This window comes from Panthera onca, chromosome F1, assembly GCF_046562875.1.
Source record: "Panthera onca isolate mPanOnc1 chromosome F1, mPanOnc1 haplotype 2, whole genome shotgun sequence".
NCBI lineage: Eukaryota > Metazoa > Chordata > Mammalia > Carnivora > Felidae > Panthera > Panthera onca.
Window position 1 is genome coordinate 652,510 of NC_138355.1, and position 19,316 is coordinate 671,825.

Here is a 19,316-nt window from a genome sequence, read left to right on the forward strand (position 1 = left end):
AGTGGTTCATGAGGTCATTTTTCTCAACCCTCCCCATTAGGTGACACACATCTAGAGAAATCATACTTTTTGTCATGGAAGGCAGAGGTCATCAGATCCTCTACTGATGAGCAACTAAACAAAACAAAGGGCAAAGAATATCTTGAATGCCTACATTCAATTACCAGGATATTTTCACTTTCTAAACATTCAAAGACATCCACTCTATGATTCTAACTACATGACACCTGGAAAGAGCAAGGCTATGGAGCTAAGGGTTGGGGTGAATGTAGGGAGAAACGGGCACAGCACAGAGGACTTTTCAGGCAGTGGAACTCTTTCACACGGTACCACAAAGGTGGATTCACATCATTACACCTTTGTTAAGACTCATAGAATGTATAACACCAAGGCTGAACACTAATGCAAATTAGAGACTTGGCCTCCAAATGAAGAGTTCGTGTCCAGAGAAAATGCACCACTGTTGTCAGGGTGCCTGGGTGGCTCAGTTGGTTCAGCGTCCAACTCTGGATCTGAGCTCAGGTCATGATCTCACAGTTCATGGGATCAAGTCCTGCATCAGGCTCTGGGCTGACAGCACAGGATTCTTTCCCCCCTCTCCCTCTGCCCCTTGGCTGCTCACACGCATGCATGCTCTCTCGCTCAAAACTCAACCAAGGAACTGAAAAAAAAAAATTCCTACTCAAAATGGACCACTGTCGTGCAAGATGTTAACAACAGGGGAGGCTAGGCGTGTACGGGAGCATGGTATGGTATATGGAGACTCTGTACTTCCTATTATATTTTGCTGTGAACTTAAAACTGATGTAAAACATCAGGCTTACTAAATGTATGAAACAACAAAAACAACAAAATATGGTTTCCATTGAAGCTACTCTTAGCATATACTAACTCATGATACAGTCACCTTGAACATTAAAATAGAGATCAAAGTAACACAATAGGGGTACTGTCTCCCATTTGGAAGTGTATGAAAATGCATAAACAAAACACAAAAATACAACAGTTATTTGTATACTTAGGCAACAAAACAATTGATGAATATGATCCAAAATCTTATACCTATAAACAGGGGTTCAGCACCATAGGAATCAAACCTGGGTTTTCCATATAATTACGAGATTTTCATTCTAATTTTAAATCAAAAATCATTATGTTGATCATACCTCAGAATCATAATGAAAGCTTAATCACATAAAAAAAAGAGATTATAATGACCTCATATTGCCCTAGTAATTTTTATACAAATACCTACTTCATATGGATGATGAAACTGAAACCAGTACCATGGTAACCATCATGTTACTTGCTAGTAAAACAAAATTTGAAGACACCACCAAAAATGACGTCAGGGCTATAATTCCTATGCAGAACAGATTTCATCCAGCAGGCCAAAGATGGCTACCCTCAGAACATCCTACTTGAATGACTGGCCCTTGGTTGTTCCCTGGGATCTTGGATTTAAGGAGGGTTCCCACCATTCCCTAGCTGGTTAAGAGTGGTTCACTGTGCCTAAGTGCTGGTACAAGCAATGTCCTTAAGGCTGTACACTTGATTTCCTTGGTGGAAACCTGGAATTTTGGGACATGCTAAGGAGAAGATGCCTATGTGATTAGCATTTGATGAAAACCTCGGGCACTGAGTATCCATAAGCCTCGTACTGGCAGACAACATTTCACTTGTGCTGTCCTAATTTCATGATGGAGGAATTTAGCACATCCTGCTAACTCCATAGAGAAAGGATTGCTGGAAGCCTGCGCTTGGTTTCCTCTGGCCTTCACCCCATGCACCATTGCTCGGTGCTCATTGGCCTTTCTAGCCTGTCCCCATACCAAGCCACACGCATGACTACAACTATATGCTGAGTCCTGTGAGCTCTTCTAGTGAATAATCAAATCTGGGTGTCATTGGGATGCCTCTAACACAACTGCATTATATGGAATTTTATTGTTTCGGTTGATGTCTTTCACGTGGTTACAGTCAGAAGGTTATGTCACAGAATACCTTTCCTGGAATCTCTTTTCTTGGTGTTTGCCTTGAAAATTCCTACATCCCTACATATCCATTTGAAGAAAGGTTTAAAAGGAATAGATGAAATCATGATGTCAGAAAGTGTGAAACAAGCAACAATCTTATTTTACTCTGAAAAAAAAAAAAAAAAAAAAACAGAGAGAGAGAGCAAATCCTGGTGATTGCCCCTATGTTCTACCATATAAAAGTTCTCTGAAATATGAAAAGTCAGTTAATTTTCTCCAACTACCTAGGACTTAGTTCATTTTTCTGGCAGATAGGAATCAAAGAAGTAACAGGGATCATTCTACAACAATCAGAACTGTCAGACAGAATATGAAAACATACTACTGATTATAGTGTTCTTTTGTTTCTTTTCCTTATGTTCCTAGAACATTAAAAATATAGTTCACCTATTAGAGGCAGTTATCGCCAAAATAATCAAAACTCACAAATACGGCATCCAAAATGTCAGATGAGTTATCTTGATGTCTCCCTATCTGACCCTCCTTCCAATTCTCTTATTTTGCCCTAAATGATACTACCGTATGAAGTACCCCCATTTTATATGGCATTAACGTATATACATTTATCACTGACTACAAATGCTTATGTTCGTTCACCCATGGTAGTTAGGACATAACTCTGCATCATCAGCTAGGTCAGTCCTTAATGTCTTGCCAACAGTGAGGATCACAGTAAGAGTGGGGACATTTGGGGATACTACTCTGACAAATTCTGGTACGAGAAGCTCACCTGATAGTGTTGCTGCACTTCAAATAGTCTGCTCTTCCCTTTAAAGGACTAGTGTATTTTACCACCTTCCAGTAGAAACACAATACACACCGGCTTACTTTCCTTCATTTACTCCCTGTAGTCTCCGCCATTCACATCATTCCCTGTTTGGCTCGTCTCTTCTTTCCTGAGGTTCCTTAGGCCTTCCAGTGTGTTGAAAGGGAACTAGCCATTTAGGTCCTTTGGTGGCACTCTCAATTTAATCTGTTGCTGACACCACATACGATATGCAACTTATCTCCTTTTCACATCTCTTTCTCTTTCCTATGCACTTAACAGGCCGTTTTCTTTAGATATTAGAATATATCAGTATTCCTGTTTGAAATCAACATTCTGTCAAATGACCTTTGAATAAAATACAGTTCTTACCTTCTACTTGTCCATTTAATACACTTTGCCCTTTCTGATCCACAGCTCCAGAGACATGAGGAACATCTTTGTTGGGCTTCTCAGACACACACTGTTAAAAGTAGCATCAGTAATGAGTTGCGTGAAGACTTCCTAATCCTTTTCCAAGAAAATATCTGAATTTATGATTTTAATAACTATCAGACTTGCAAATAAGAAAACCGTATTGAACACCAAAACATTTAAATACAAAACCTCATATATGCTCTCTTGATTCAGCGTCCCTTTGAATCTTCATTTGGCTATTGACTCTCTAAACTGATCATGGAAGGCCAGAATAAATACTTTCAAAGGCAGAAGCCTGGCTTGTATGCAGATTTCAAAAAGGAACTAACAAAACCCCTTCCTTTGCATTCCTGACCAAAATAAAAGGACATGTGAAATAAGTTTTGAAACAAAATCTTTAAAAGTGTACTTGCTATAAATGAAAACTGCTTCTAGTAAAATGGCAGACATTTGTTTCAGTGTCAATTCATACCTCACATGATCAGAAACTTTGGAGTATATCATGCTGTGTATCAACAAAACACTGTCGTAGCTGCTGCTTCGTTTAGGTAAACAGAGGCTTGACCTTTTTCTTGACGAAAGAAGGGTTGGATCGAATGGCAAAGTAGTAAGAAAAACTTTTCTTAAAATTATGATGAACTAGTAGCAGAAACAATGTAGATATAGGTATGGAACTCTTCAGAATGTGTAGTAAGCATTCAAACGGCAAGTATAAGAACATGTATGTCTTAGTCACCTAAAATGTGCCAAGCACTCATTTCACTATGCACATTTTCTTTTTTACACACAACAACAATAATAATGATGATGATGATGGAGTGAGCCTTCCTACAGCTTGGTCACTCTAAGACGTTGGAGTAAAATGATGATCCGTGGTCCTCTCTGTCCAGAATGTCCCTCGCCACGGTCTACACGACTGGTCCTTCTCATCTTTCACTTGGCACCTTTTGCCACTCTCAGATCTTTTCTGACTACCAAAATTCCCACTCCCACTCTCATCCTCATCCTCACTACAAACGCCCCCAATATTCTCTCAACTAACATCGTCCATTCCCTACCGATGAAGCCTTTATAGTGACTTATAACAGATTGCTGTTGACTTACTTTTCTGCTCCGACCACAACAACCTAAACCCTCCGCTTGTACACTCAGTAGCTAACTGCTTGGTACGTACTCAGTATACAAGGACCAATTAATTAAGGTCAAAACATTTACACTAATCTCACTGAGAAGATCTCAAAAGTACCAAATCACTATACCGTTGGCCCTTGAACAAAGCAAGGGTTACGGGCTCTGATGGCCATGCCCTCGAAAATCCACAAATATCTTTTGAAACCTCAAAACCAAATCAAAAAAACAAAAATTCCTACCGAATTTCCTACTTTAAAAGCAATCACACTTAAAAATCAAAAAGTATATATGTATTGAAAACCAGAACATTAAAGCAGAATCGCTTGTATATGCTCTCTAGGTCTAATCTACCTTTTCGGCCTAGTTTGGCCATTGACTCTGTAAACTGAGCATGGGAGGTCAGAGTTAGGATAACGGAATGCTGAGCTTACCAACAATATACACAGTCGATTAATGCATGTTTTCCCTGTTATATGTATTACATACTGTATTTTTACACTATAAACTGAAGGAAAGGTTACTAAGAAACTCGTAAGGAAGGGGTGCTGGGTGGCACTGTCGGTTCAGGGTCAGGCTCTTGACTTTGGCTCAGGTCATGATCTATACTTCCTGAGTTGAACGCTGACAGTGTGGAGCCTGATGAAAATTCTCTCTCTGCCCCCACTTCCCTACTCACGTGCTCTGTCCTCTCTCTCTCTCCCAAAATGAATAATTAAAAAAAAAAAAAAAAACCAAGATGCAAAAGAAAATCATAAGGAAGAGAAAATATGTTTACAGGATGGTACTGTATTTATTGAAAAAAATCTGTATGTATGTGGACTCCCACAGTCCAAACGCATCTTGTTCAAGGGTCAAATGTATACCTTTATGATGTCATCGCTAAGAGCTTACGGGAACTTATTATAGCCCCAAATGAGAACATCAAAAACCCATTCTAACTTTGCCATTCTTTTCTGGACACAAGGGCCATTTTATTGGCCTTTGAACATCTTCCCATGGAAAACAAGTATTCTTTGGGGGGCCTGGGTGACTTAGTCGATTAGGCACCCAACTTTGCAATTGCGAAAAGCAAAGCAAAAGGTGGAGGGGGGAGTTAAGATGGCAGGGGAGGGGATCAGAATTTCCCTTGTCCCTCAAACACAGCAGTATTGAGGTCACAACACTTGGAATACCAGGAATACAGGCTGCAGAGGGACAGAAAAATCTCCGCAGGTGCAGAGTGACAGCTTGGCGGGACAGAAGGGTGTGTATGAGAATTGGGAGAAATAAAATGGGCAGCACAGGCATGCAGTGGGGGAAGGCCTTTGGTGGAGAAACGAAAGGAAGGTAGAGAGAGAGAGGCTGTGGCAAGTGCATTTGGATATGAGAAAGCCTGTCCGGACCACAGACCAAGGAGAGGTCCAGAGAGCCAGTTTCTACTTTGGAAAACAGCCGTAGAGGGTAAAAAACAGAATTTTCAAGGTGGCCACACTTTCTCTCGACCAAAGCTACCACCTCCCATGCCTGGTGGGGAGGGAGCCGCCCCTAGGCTTGGTAGCAATCTCAGGGCTACACTGGGAGAGAACACCTTGAGTATGGTGGAAAGGGGAGGTATTGCCCTGCCCAAGGGAAAAAGACCGTGCAGGCACGAGCCAGAGGCCCTCTGTCCACTGGGCAGAGTGGCGCAACTCCACTACCAGGTCCGAGCAAAGCGGGATCCTGCAGGGTTTTGAATCCCAGCTCAGTACTCAGGTGGCACAGGGGACTGTGCAGCAAGGCAAGCCGGCTCCCCAGGCTATTCCGTGAGGATAGCCTAAACAGTGAGTTTTGAGACACCTCGTGTGGGCAGGATAGATGGGGTGTCGCCATGTCTCTCCCCATGACCAACATCGTGGGGCTTCAGGGAATGGACAGTGAGCCTCAGTGAAGGCAGGCCCATTACACCAAACCCTGACACTCTGTGCCTCGTAACTGCTTCTCTATAGGAGTGAGACTGACACTGATGGGACCAGATAGCCCCTGCTCTAGACCAGCACAGCCACCAGTCCCAGGCACCAATAGACAACTCTCCTCCGGTTTTCTATCTTAGTTTGTTTGTTTGTTTGTTTGTTTGTTTTCGTTTGAGTTATTATTCTTTTGTCTTTCCTTTTCTTTTTTAATGTTTATTTCTTCATTTTGAGAGAGAGAGTGAGTGATCAAGCAGAAGAGATGCAGAGAGAGGGAGAGAGAGAGAATCCGAGCAGGATCCATGCTCTCACTGCAGAACCTGTTGGGGGTTTCGAACCCACCAACAGCGACAACATGACGTGAGCCAAATTCAAGAGTCAGACGCTTCACCTACTGAGCCACCCAGGCGCCCATCTTTTCTTTCCTTTGCTTTCCCTTTCTTCTCTTTTCCCTTTTTTCTCTTTCTACTCTCCTCTTTCCCCTTCTCCCTTTGGAAACAGCCTAGTAGTCTCGAGTTGACGTGGGTCAAAGCTAATTATATATCTACATTTATCTCTATATCTTAATATATACCTATATATCTATACACAGATATATCTATAGATATATCTATATATTTTTTTCCTTTGATCCTCTGTTCTGGTTCTTTGTTTGTTTGATTGTGCATTTTCTCTATACTTTTCTAGATCTCCTTCTTCATTTTCCTCCCTCTCTTTCTGGATTAAGCCCTCTAGCTCCTTTGAGTCACTTCCTGGTCTTTTTTTCAACTCCAGTCATTTCTCTTTTTGTTTGGGCTAAGGATTCTTCCCCATCTTCTTCCCCTTTTTTCCAGGATTACTTCAACAAACAAATCAAAGCACACCTGTTGGAAGGCCCAAACCGCCACTCCAAGTAGCGAGAACAGCAGCCAAAGACGCACCGAAAGAGTGCACACAACACACTCAAAAAAAATTTGTTCAACTGCCAGGCCCTGGACAGTGTAGGGGGTCTTTTTATTACAGTAGTACTCGCAGGTGTGGGACACAGAACAAGCTATTAACACACATAAAGGGCAGGAATCTAGCCAAAACGACGAAATCGCAGAATTCCCCTCAAAAAAATTCCGGGAAGAAAGGACAGCCAGAGAAGGGCTCAAAAGAGACAGAAACCATATATGTGAGCACATTTTTGGAATGACACTCATAAGACGCATAGTTGCGCTTGAAACCACGCATAGAAGACAGCAGACAATCTACTGCTTCAGAGATCAAGGACCTAAGGAATCGTCACGATGAACGCTGAACATGAAATGGTGTAAAGGAGATACAAAGTAAACTAGATGCAGTGACAGCAAGGACGGGAGAAGCAGCAGACAGAATCCGTGAAACAGAAGATACAATTGTGGACAAAGATGAAGCAGGGAAAGGAAAGGAAGGAAATGACTAGATCACGAGGCAGGTACTAGAGACCTAGGTGATTCAGTGAGATGAAATATTAGCCAGATCCTAGGAGTCCCAGAAGAAGAAGAGTGAGAGAAAGGGGCAGAAGGTTTTTTTTGAACAACTTATAGCTGAGAGCTTCCCTCATCTGGGGAAGGAAACGGGCATCCAAGTCCTGGCGGCACAGAGAATTCCTTTCCAAATCAACAAACCCAGGTCAACACCACGACATGCCATAGCGAAACTGGAAAACTACAAAGATAAGGAGAGGATTCTGAAATCAGCTAGGGACAAACGGGTCTTAATCGACAAGGGAAGACACATAAGGGTAGCAGCAGACCTGTCCAAAGAAACTTGGCAGGGCAGAAGGGAGGGGTAGGAAACGGTCAATGTGCTGAATGGGAACATCTGCGGCGAAGAATCCCTTCCCAGGCAAGGCTGACATTTAGAACAGAAAGAGAGAGAAAGGCTTTCCCAGACAAACAAAACCTAATGGAGTTCATGACCACTAAACCAGCCCTGCGGGAGATCCTAACGGGCGACTCTGTGAGTGGAAAGCAGCAGAGACTACAAAGGACCAGAGGCCTCACCAAAAGCATGAAACCTTCAGATAACACAATGACACTAAATCCATATCTTTAACTAATCACTCTGAATGGGAATGGACTCAATGCCGCAATCAAAAGACACAGGGAATCAGAATGGGTAAAACACAAAACAAAACCAAACAACAAGATCCATCTATATGTTGTCAACAAGACACTGATTTTAGACCCCAGGACACCTCCAGGTTCAAAGTGAAGGTATGGGGAACCACCTATCATGCTACTAGAAGTCAAAAGAAAGCTGGAGTCGCCACACTTCCACCAGACAGACTAGATTTTAAACCAGAGACTGTAGTAACAGATTCAGAAGGGCATTGGATCATAATTAAGGGGTCTATCCATCAAGAGGAGCTAACAATTGCAAGTGTTTATGCCCCCAAAGTGAAACGCCCACACATATGAATCGATTACTCACAAACATGATTAAATGTATACATACAAATACCATGATTGTAGACGACTTTAAGACTCCACTCATGGCAAAAGGCGGATCGTCAAGGCAGAAAATCAGTAAGGAAACACAGATCCAATGTGTCATTGGACCAGATGTATTCAGATATACATAGATATATATTGGCCTCATATATATACATTTATATACATGGATATCAACACCGATATATTAAGATCTTTTCATCCAACAGCAGTAGAACGCACATTCTTCTTAAGTGCACATAGAACATTCTCCAATGTCTCCAAGTGACATCCTGGGTCACAAAACAGCCCTCCACAAATATAAAAGGACTGAGATCATACCTTGCATATTGTCAGATCACAACAACGAGCACTTGCTCATTCTTTCTCTCTCTCCCTCCCTTTCCAAGAGAAATGCAAACATTTCAAAAACATTTATCTCAGCCCCTTCCAAGAAAGAGAAAAACAAGAATAATAAACCTTGTGGGGCAACGAGCCCTGGATGGAAACCACACACAGACAGTAGAATTCCATAACCAATATGTTGACAATGGAGTTGACAGACAGTGATGTACTAAAAGAACAGACACTAAAGAAATAGTTTCTGCAAGGACAAATTAGGGTAGGGGTAAACCATTAAAAACGAGCCCGGTGCGGGGAACACATATGTGGCACAGTCAGTTCAGCATCCACCTTCAGCTCATGAGTCATGATCTCACGGTTTGTGGTTATCAGCCCCACGTTGAGCTCTGTGTTGACAGCTCGGAGCCTGCAGCCTGCTTTGGATTCTGTGTGTCTCTCTGTCTCTGCCCCTACCCCGCTTGCACTCTGTGTCTCTCTCTGTCTCAAAAATAAATAAACTTTGAAAAAAAATTAAAAATACCGTAATAAGCATGGGTTGAGAAGAGGGAAAAAGGAAAAAACAAAACAAAACAAAACAAAACAAATGACCAATCAATCAAGCATGAGCTTAAGACAAAAAAGAAAAGGAAAAATGTGAGCCAAAGAAGGTAAGTGGAAACAACATACATTTTTCAACAGGTACATAAGTAGGATTGGGAATATACTATGAAAAATAGTCCCTTTTAAACCTTTTAAAGATATATGTCTTTATATATGTGTGATATACATATATATATATATATATATATATATATATATATATGTATGTATGTATGTGTGTGTGTGTGTGTGTACGTATAGGTGTACATAAATATGTATACATATAAGTGTGTATTTATATATAAGTGTAAATATATGTGTATATATGTGTATATTATATATATCTCTACCTATATCTATCTATCTATATCTATCTATCTATCTATCTATCTATCTATCTATCTATATCCATATCCATCTATGTATCTATGTATATAATATTTATGTAAAAGAGAGGCTTTGATTCACAGTATATCCCTAATAATACTGACTCTTATCACTCTACAGTTATCTGGTTATAAATACTGTAATAAAGAATTTAATTTTTTTCACTATAAATAAATTGTTCAATTCCTGGCATCTATCGCTTCCGAAAAGCTAGAAATTATTACTAGACTAACAAAAGAACAGAAAAAGAGAGGTTCCTAACACGTCAACATTCACTATGGAGAAAGAATTGGGAATGAGAATTCTAGGAAGAAATGGGAACATTTAAAGGATGTAGGTAATGGGACACAGATGGGGTTCAACCAACAAAGGCTGACGACTTTTTCCCTGCACTTCTAAGCTCACAATGGGAGGATACTAAAAATATACTGTAACCTTCTTTCTTATGTAACTCCTGATTGCCTCAATAGGATTCATTTGCGTGTATACATGTTAAACACTAAAACGGAATATAAACTGAAGCCTGACTTTTTAAATTCACATATTTAATTGTGATATATCATGCGTATTTTGTTACTTTTCAAACTCCATTCTACGGAATTCCATTTCCCTACTCATTTGTTCACATTCAAAAACCATGACATTGCTTCTTCCAAGCAAGACTTTATTTTAGGAGCTCCAGGAGTCAAACCAGTGCGTTTCCTAACCTCCAGGAGCTTATCATGATTTAGGGGCTTTGAAATGAATACTGAAATAAATATCAGATGTCTGAAACTTTAAATTTTAGAATCTGACACAAGGACTAGGAGGAGATAGTGTTCAAAGCTAGAATGGGCAAGATTTCTGAAATTAGAAATTTGACACCTTGGCTATGAAGAGCCTCTGCCCATAGAGCTACTCTTTTCAGCAAAATACGTATTCTTCGGGGAGATGCACAATTTTAACTTACTCTTCATGGAGTTATTTCAAAACTACAGGGGAACACCTTTGTAAGGTAAATGTTGAGAAATAATGTAAACATCTAAATTTCTACATTTTCTAATATGGTTTTATTCTAAATGTAGAACAAAGGATAGAGCCAAAGGAAAATCCTGTATCTCACCAAAATAAAACTTGCCCGGGGCGGGGGGCAACCTACAATAGATACTTGGACCCAATCACGTTTCATTTAGGCGTGAGTATTATCAGTCATGTTACGATCACAGTAAGAATCCTTATCCTTAAGCAAACGTCATATTGCCTCCATTGTGGGAAAGCTTGTCCCAATATAATTTGACGGTCATTATATATTTTCCAGCCCATTCTTTTATCAGCCTCCACCTGTAGGATTTACCAAAGTACAACAAAACAAAACAAAACATTCAACGCGTCATGTATCTGTAAAGTGGTTTGTTCTTGCCAACTTTCCATGACACACATAAAATGATGATACACAGGCTCCTCTTAAATTTTCAGAGTGAATAAGGGAGAAAACTCAATTCAGAGCAGGAAAGTGAGTTTCACAGGAGGGTACTTTACCTTGGTACCAAAATCTAAGTCTTGGCTAGATGAGGTAGACCATGAATCGTCAGGACCAGGTTTGTCGGAAAGCCTTTAGAGCAAAAAAATACAACAAACACATGTTCATTCATTTAAAAACAAAATTTAAAAAAGTTAAGGGAAAGGTCACCTATCTGTTTATTCCACGAAGTTTCTTGGTATAATGAAAAGTTGGCCTCTGGTTTTGTCATTAAGTTTTATTTTAATTCCGGTAATAGGAACATCCAGAGTTATAGTAGTTTAAGTTGTACAAAATAGTGATTCACCAACTCCATACTCACCCCGTGCTCATCATGACAAGGGCACTCCTTCATCCCCATCATCTCTTTCACCCCTCCCACCACTCACCTCCTCTCCACAACCATCCGTTTCTTCTCTGCAGGTAAGAGCCTATTTCTTGGTTTGTCTCCCCTTTTGTTTCCTCCCTTTGCTCGTTTGTTGCTTCTTAAGGGCTACATGAGTAAAATCATATGGTATTTGTCTTTCCCTGACTTTGCTTACCATACTACCCTCAGGCTCCATCCAGGTGATTGCAAATGGCAAGATTGCATTGTTTTATGGTTGAGTAATATTACAGTGTGTGTGTGTGTGCATGTGTGTGTGCGTGTGTGTGTGTGTGTGTGTGTGTGGATATACATATACACACACACATACATTCATATAGGGCTTCTTCTTCGTTCACTCAGCTGTCAATGGACGCTTGCGCTGGCTGTTGGAAATAATGCCGCAATAAACACAGGAGTGCGTGTGTCCCGTGGAATTCTTGTTTTTGTATTCTCTTGGGTAGTATCCAGTAGTGCAATTACTGGATCATAGGAGAGTTCTGTTTTTAATTTTTTGAGGAACCTGCATACTGTTTTCCACAGGGGCCGCACCCATTTGCATTTCCACCAACGGTGCAAGAGGTTTCCTTAGTCTCCACATCCTCGCAAACACTTGCTTCTTGTGTCTTGGAGTGTAGCCATTCTGACAGGTGTGACGTGGTATCTCGTTGTAGTTTGGGGGAGCATCTTTTCATGTGTCTGTTGACCATCTGTATGTTGTCATTGGAAAAGTGTCTGGTTATGTGTACTGCTCATTTGTAAACTGGGCTTTTTTGGAGGGGGGTGATGTTGACATGAATCAAGTTTTTAGACATTGTGAACACTAACCCTTTACTGGATTTGCCAAATATTTCCAAATTTGTTCTCCCATTCCAGAGGTTGCCTTTCAGTTTTGACTCTTTCCTTTACTGTGCAAAAGCTTTGTAGGTTGAAGTAGTCCTCAAACTTTATTCTTGTTTTATTTCCCTTGGCTCAAGAGACATAAATAGTAAAATGTTGCTACAGCCAAAGTTACAGAAATGACGGCCTGTGCTCTCTTCAAGGATTTTTTTTTTTTTTTATGGTTTCAAGCCTCACACTTAGGTCTTTAATTCATTTTGAGTTTATTTGTGTGTATGGTACAGAAATTGGTCCAGGTTCATTCTTTGGCATGTGGCTTGTCCAGTTGTCCCAACACCATTTGGCGAAGAGACTGCCTTTTCCCCACTGGATAGTCTTTCCTGTTTGTGGAAGATGAACTGACCATACAGTGGTGGATTGATGCCTGGGTTTGCGGTTCTATTCCACTGAGCAATGAGGCTATTTTGTACGCCAGTACCCACAATACTGTTTGGATACCACACACACACAAACACACACGCAGACACACACACACAATGAAATATTACGCAGCTCTAAATGAGAATGAGATCCTGCTACCTGCAACATCATGGATGTACCTAGATGGCATGAGGATAAGTGAAATAAGTCAGACAGAGAAAGACAAATCCTCTATGATTTCACTTCTGTGTAGAATGTAAAAAGGGGAATCAATGAACAAACAGAGCAAAAGCAGAAACACACCCATAAATGCAGAGATTTGACTCTTGCCAGAAGGGAGGGGAGGTGGGGGGATGGACAAAATGGGGGAAGGGGAGAGGGAAGTTCAGGGTTCCAGTTATAGAATGAATAAATCACAAGGCTCAAAGGTACAGCATAGGGAATCTAGCCTGTGGTATCGTAATAGCCTCATACATTAACAGATGGGAGCTACGCTTATGGCGATCACGGTGAAACATCCAGAGTTGTTGCATCACATATTACATTGTGTGTCACGTAGACCTCCGTTTAAGTAAACGTATCGAAGTTTAGGTTTCTATGTTATGAGTGGTAGTACTAACTAGAGATTGAAAGACTCAAAGTTCCCAAGGCCAACTTTGTTCCCACACTGGTCTTGCCTTACTTAGGTCCATAATAACTAGCAAGACACTCCAAGCCTTCAGGGGCATTCAGCTACCCAAGGAGGGAGACTGTGATCAAAATGGTCCTGGTAGTTGTGCCTCTATTTCTCTATACGCTGCCTGAATATTTTCTTCCCTATGAGCTCCCACTCCTACATCACTCTTCAGCACGGTTCTGTGGCATTCCCCAACCTTTCAATCTGTAGCCTATGAAGCCATACACTCCTACAACAAGGATGGGCTCCAATGACCGAGGGTAGGGACCATGTCCTGCTCCTGGAGAACAAGCGAATTGGGAGCCTCACTCATCCACACAGTCACCTCAACATAGGCATGTTACCACCGATCCAGATGAAGCTCCCTTGCTGATTTCACAAGTCAGACCTACCCCTGCCCAGCCCTACAAGTACATGGGAAGGGCATCACAGATTTAGGAAAAGAGGTGGAGTGAGGAGACAGCTTGCCTTGGGCCATACATCTCTGATGTTCGGAATCTTCACCCCCACCCCCAATTCCTTGAGAGGATCTAAGCTATCCTCCCTCAGTTGGGGTGGAAGTAGGGGATATCATATTTCTATCTGCTGTAAACAGACTCTTCCCAGAAGCTCAAATGATTTTTAATCTCTCTCATCAGAAAATCTGAGGTATGCTCGCACCTTTAATGAAACCAACACACACAAAAGCAGAAAACTGATCACGACCCTCTTGAACTCTCTATTTGAATATGCCTTTCTAAACAACTCCCCTAATCCTGGGTCCTTCATTCCTGTCATTCACCTTTATCTCACTTGGCATAACCCCCCAAATTCTGACATCTTTTCTCAAACTCGTATTCCTAACCAACTCAGTGTTGTTCTCCTTGAAACCTGGTCTCCTCTGCTAATTCGATTCTTACCCTCCTTCACTCTATTCATTAGACCCACTCCCCAGCCTTCTATTATTAAAACAGTTGCCTGCAAGATCAAGACAAAAAAGAAGGAAGGAAAGAAAGAAAGAAAACCAGAATTTAAATCGCATTTCTGTCACTTATCATATCCAAATAGGTCACTTCAATCTCTTTTGAGTTTCCAATTCTCCAGGGAAACAACCATTGGGCAAGGAGGTGAAACATAGGTTGACGGACCAGAGGGTGTTTTGAGGAATTAATCTCTGAGGTTCCCTAAATCTGGAGACTCTAAGTGCTTTTGATTTGGCCTCTGGAATAATGGAGAGTCCTTAAATGGCAGAAGTAGGGAAATTATTGGAAAAAAAAAAGAAGAAATACCAAGGAAAAAAGAGAAGAAAGTCAAAAGGCAAAAACACAGTACAAAAAGTCATTGGAAAAAAAAAAATCCAAAAAAACCCGAAAAGATTCCTAGAACTAGACAAGGATACTAGCCCAAAGGGAAACCAGCCTGGGAACTTAGGCAACAGAGAATCATATAGCAATATCCTCGAAATAGAGAGTGAGTTTAGTTAATGTAACATGGTCTACAACTAAATATCCTTCCCTTACAGAAAACTCATTTGTCTCAAGAAGAGGGGATATCACTACATGTAAGGAGTTGCCTGATGACATCTTGCTTTTTATGGAAAAGCCTTGACACCATGGCCATAGCTGACAACCACCCTAAAATCTCGGATGGTAAAAACAAGGGACTAGTTACCACTGCACTAATGACTTTGGTTGGCACTAGTGGTCAAATATATGAGGCCAAATGCTTGGACTAACCTGGGTTCTTAAGCAAACCCTAAATTAGTGTTCCGACATCATTACCTTTGACATTCTGAGTTGATCTGCCCTAGGATCTGTATCCTCATCTCAGTGCTGCTGAGGAACCAGGGAATGGATGTGGAAGCTTCACGGGCTGATGGGCAAAGCCCCTCAGCTACCCGTTAACTATGGAATCATGGTCGAGTCGTCAACCTCCCTGAACCACAGTTGCCAAAGTAATAAAATGTAGGCTACAACAGCACAGCTACTTGGCAAAGCTATACAATGACTATATAACTGAACAGATGTTACCCATAGGATATAGTGTCTGGTCCAGTGTAGAACACGCAACAACTGCTTTTGTTCTCTGCGTTCCCTTAGGAGACACATAATTTTCAGTTCATTCATTCCCTTCCCTTTCCTTTCATTATCCGTTTCATTTCATTTCATTCCTTTATACTTTAAGAGTGAGTGCCCACAGAAGTCGGGAAAGATATCCTAAGGAGGCTGTGAGCGCAAAACCCGACGGGGGGCTTGAACTCACAAACCTGAGTTGAAATCAAGAGTCACACCCTTAACCGACTGAGCCACCCGGGTGCCCCAGCAAATGTCATTTTTACAAATCCATAAATATCCTACCTGGCTATAGAATCTTCCTCAGCATTCTTATCTGCTCCTAAAGATGAAAGCAAAATACATGTTAAATCAACAATCGAAAAATAGAGGAAAATTACAAGTGTACGGCTTATGATTTGTTAAAAAGTATTGCTTTGGGACCACACCTGGAAACCACACTACACTGAATGGTAATTATACCATTCGTAGGCTTAAAGCACTAAGAAATCTTACTTTCTCCTCTATATTGACCAAGAGCAAGAATGGGTTTTATCAGAATTTGACACCTACAGGGGGACTGATGTTTACAATGGCCATCACTGACCGACACTGTGACACTGGAGGAAACTGGTATCGTTAGGAGAATGATTATCATGAGCTGACAATGTCAGACTGAAACTAGCATGATTTTTCTGGACTTTCAGTACTAGAGGAGTTGAAAGAGAGTATCTTTGTTTTGCTGTAACACGGCAGAACCTCCCCAGCTCTTCAACAGACACTCTTCAGTTTTAGGAGGAAACACCCCCTCACAAAGTGTGCTCTATAGCTATTGTACTTTGCAGCATGGCCAAACCATAGCAAACAGACTCTCCCTCGTCTTATTTCCAATGGCAACGTAAGAAGGAAAGATTTGGCATTCCACTTTGATATAGTTCTAACCTCTTGAGGCTGTCTCCTTCCATTGCTAGAGAGTCTATCTAGACCCACCGCACATCACAGAGGAGGATGATCCCAATGTGAGTGCTCTGTAGTGGTTCATGAGGTCATTTTTCTCAACCCTCCCCATTAGGTGACACACATCTAGAGAAATCATACTTTTTGTCATGGAAGGCAGAGGTCATCAGATCCTCTACTGATGAGCAACTAAACAAAACAAAGGGCAAAGAATATCTTGAATGCCTACATTCAATTACCAGGATATTTTCACTTTCTAAACATTCAAAGACATCCACTCTATGATTCTAACTACATGACACCTGGAAAGAGCAAGGCTATGGAGCTAAGGGTTGGGGTGAATGTAGGGAGAAACGGGCACAGCACAGAGGACTTTTCAGGCAGTGGAACTCTTTCACACGGTACCACAAAGGTGGATTCACATCATTACACCTTTGTTAAGACTCATAGAATGTATAACACCAAGGCTGAACACTAATGCAAATTAGAGACTTGGCCTCCAAATGAAGAGTTCGTGTCCAGAGAAAATGCACCACTGTTGTCAGGGTGCCTGGGTGGCTCAGTTGGTTCAGCGTCCAACTCTGGATCTGAGCTCAGGTCATGATCTCACAGTTCATGGGATCAAGTCCTGCATCAGGCTCTGGGCTGACAGCACAGGATTCTTTCCCCCCTCTCCCTCTGCCCCTTGGCTGCTCACACGCATGCATGCTCTCTCGCTCAAAACTCAACCAAGGAACTGAAAAAAAAAAATTCCTACTCAAAATGGACCACTGTCGTGCAAGATGTTAACAACAGGGGAGGCTAGGCGTGTACGGGAGCATGGTATGGTATATGGAGACTCTGTACTTCCTATTATATTTTGCTGTGAACTTAAAACTGATGTAAAACATCAGGCTTACTAAATGTATGAAACAACAAAAACAACAAAATATGGTTTCCATTGAAGCTACTCTTAGCATATACTAACTCATGATACAGTCACCTTGAACATTAAAATAGAGATCAAAGTAACACAATAGGGGTACTGTCTCCCATTTGGAAGTGTATGAAAATGCATAAACAAAACACAAAAATACAACAGTTATTTGTATACTTAGGCAACAAAACAATTGATGAATATGATCCAAAATCTTATACCTATAAACAGGGGTTCAGCACCATAGGAATCAAACCTGGGTTTTCCATATAATTACGAGATTTTCATTCTAATTTTAAATCAAAAATCATTATGTTGATCATACCTCAGAATCATAATGAAAGCTTAATCACATAAAAAAAAGAGATTATAATGACCTCATATTGCCCTAGTAATTTTTATACAAATACCTACTTCATATGGATGATGAAACTGAAACCAGTACCATGGTAACCATCATGTTACTTGCTAGTAAAACAAAATTTGAAGACACCACCAAAAATGACGTCAGGGCTATAATTCCTATGCAGAACAGATTTCATCCAGCAGGCCAAAGATGGCTACCCTCAGAACATCCTACTTGAATGACTGGCCCTTGGTTGTTCCCTGGGATCTTGGATTTAAGGAGGGTTCCCACCATTCCCTAGCTGGTTAAGAGTGGTTCACTGTGCCTAAGTGCTGGTACAAGCAATGTCCTTAAGGCTGTACACTTGATTTCCTTGGTGGAAACCTGGAATTTTGGGACATGCTAAGGAGAAGATGCCTATGTGATTAGCATTTGATGAAAACCTCGGGCACTGAGTATCCATAAGCCTCGTACTGGCAGACAACATTTCACTTGTGCTGTCCTAATTTCATGATGGAGGAATTTAGCACATCCTGCTAACTCCATAGAGAAAGGATTGCTGGAAGCCTGCGCTTGGTTTCCTCTGGCCTTCACCCCATGCACCATTGCTCGGTGCTCATTGGCCTTTCTAGCCTGTCCCCATACCAAGCCACACGCATGACTACAACTATATGCTGAGTCCTGTGAGCTCTTCTAGTGAATAATCAAATCTGGGTGTCATTGGGATGCCTCTAACACAACTGCATTATATGGAATTTTATTGTTTCGGTTGATGTCTTTCACGTGGTTACAGTCAGAAGGTTATGTCACAGAATACCTTTCCTGGAATCTCTTTTCTTGGTGTTTGCCTTGAAAATTCCTACATCCCTACATATCCATTTGAAGAAAGGTTTAAAAGGAATAGATGAAATCATGATGTCAGAAAGTGTGAAACAAGCAACAATCTTATTTTACTCTGAAAAAAAAAAAAAAAAAAAAACAGAGAGAGAGAGCAAATCCTGGTGATTGCCCCTATGTTCTACCATATAAAAGTTCTCTGAAATATGAAAAGTCAGTTAATTTTCTCCAACTACCTAGGACTTAGTTCATTTTTCTGGCAGATAGGAATCAAAGAAGTAACAGGGATCATTCTACAACAATCAGAACTGTCAGACAGAATATGAAAACATACTACTGATTATAGTGTTCTTTTGTTTCTTTTCCTTATGTTCCTAGAACATTAAAAAT

The 19,316-nt window shown here is 41.0% G+C and overlaps 1 long non-coding RNA gene across 1 annotated transcript; it reads right to left on the reverse strand.

Annotated features, from left to right (window-relative positions):
• Positions 1-2,702: 2,702 nt before the first annotated feature.
• Positions 2,703-16,215, reverse strand: LOC145713328 (uncharacterized). Its single transcript, XR_014136392.1, has 3 exons — positions 16,177-16,215; positions 11,561-11,633; positions 2,703-3,265 (listed from the first exon to the last, which is right to left on the reverse strand). It is a non-coding gene; the product is annotated as an uncharacterized LOC145713328 (long non-coding RNA).
• Between the last annotated feature and the right edge of the window lie 3,101 nt (positions 16,216-19,316).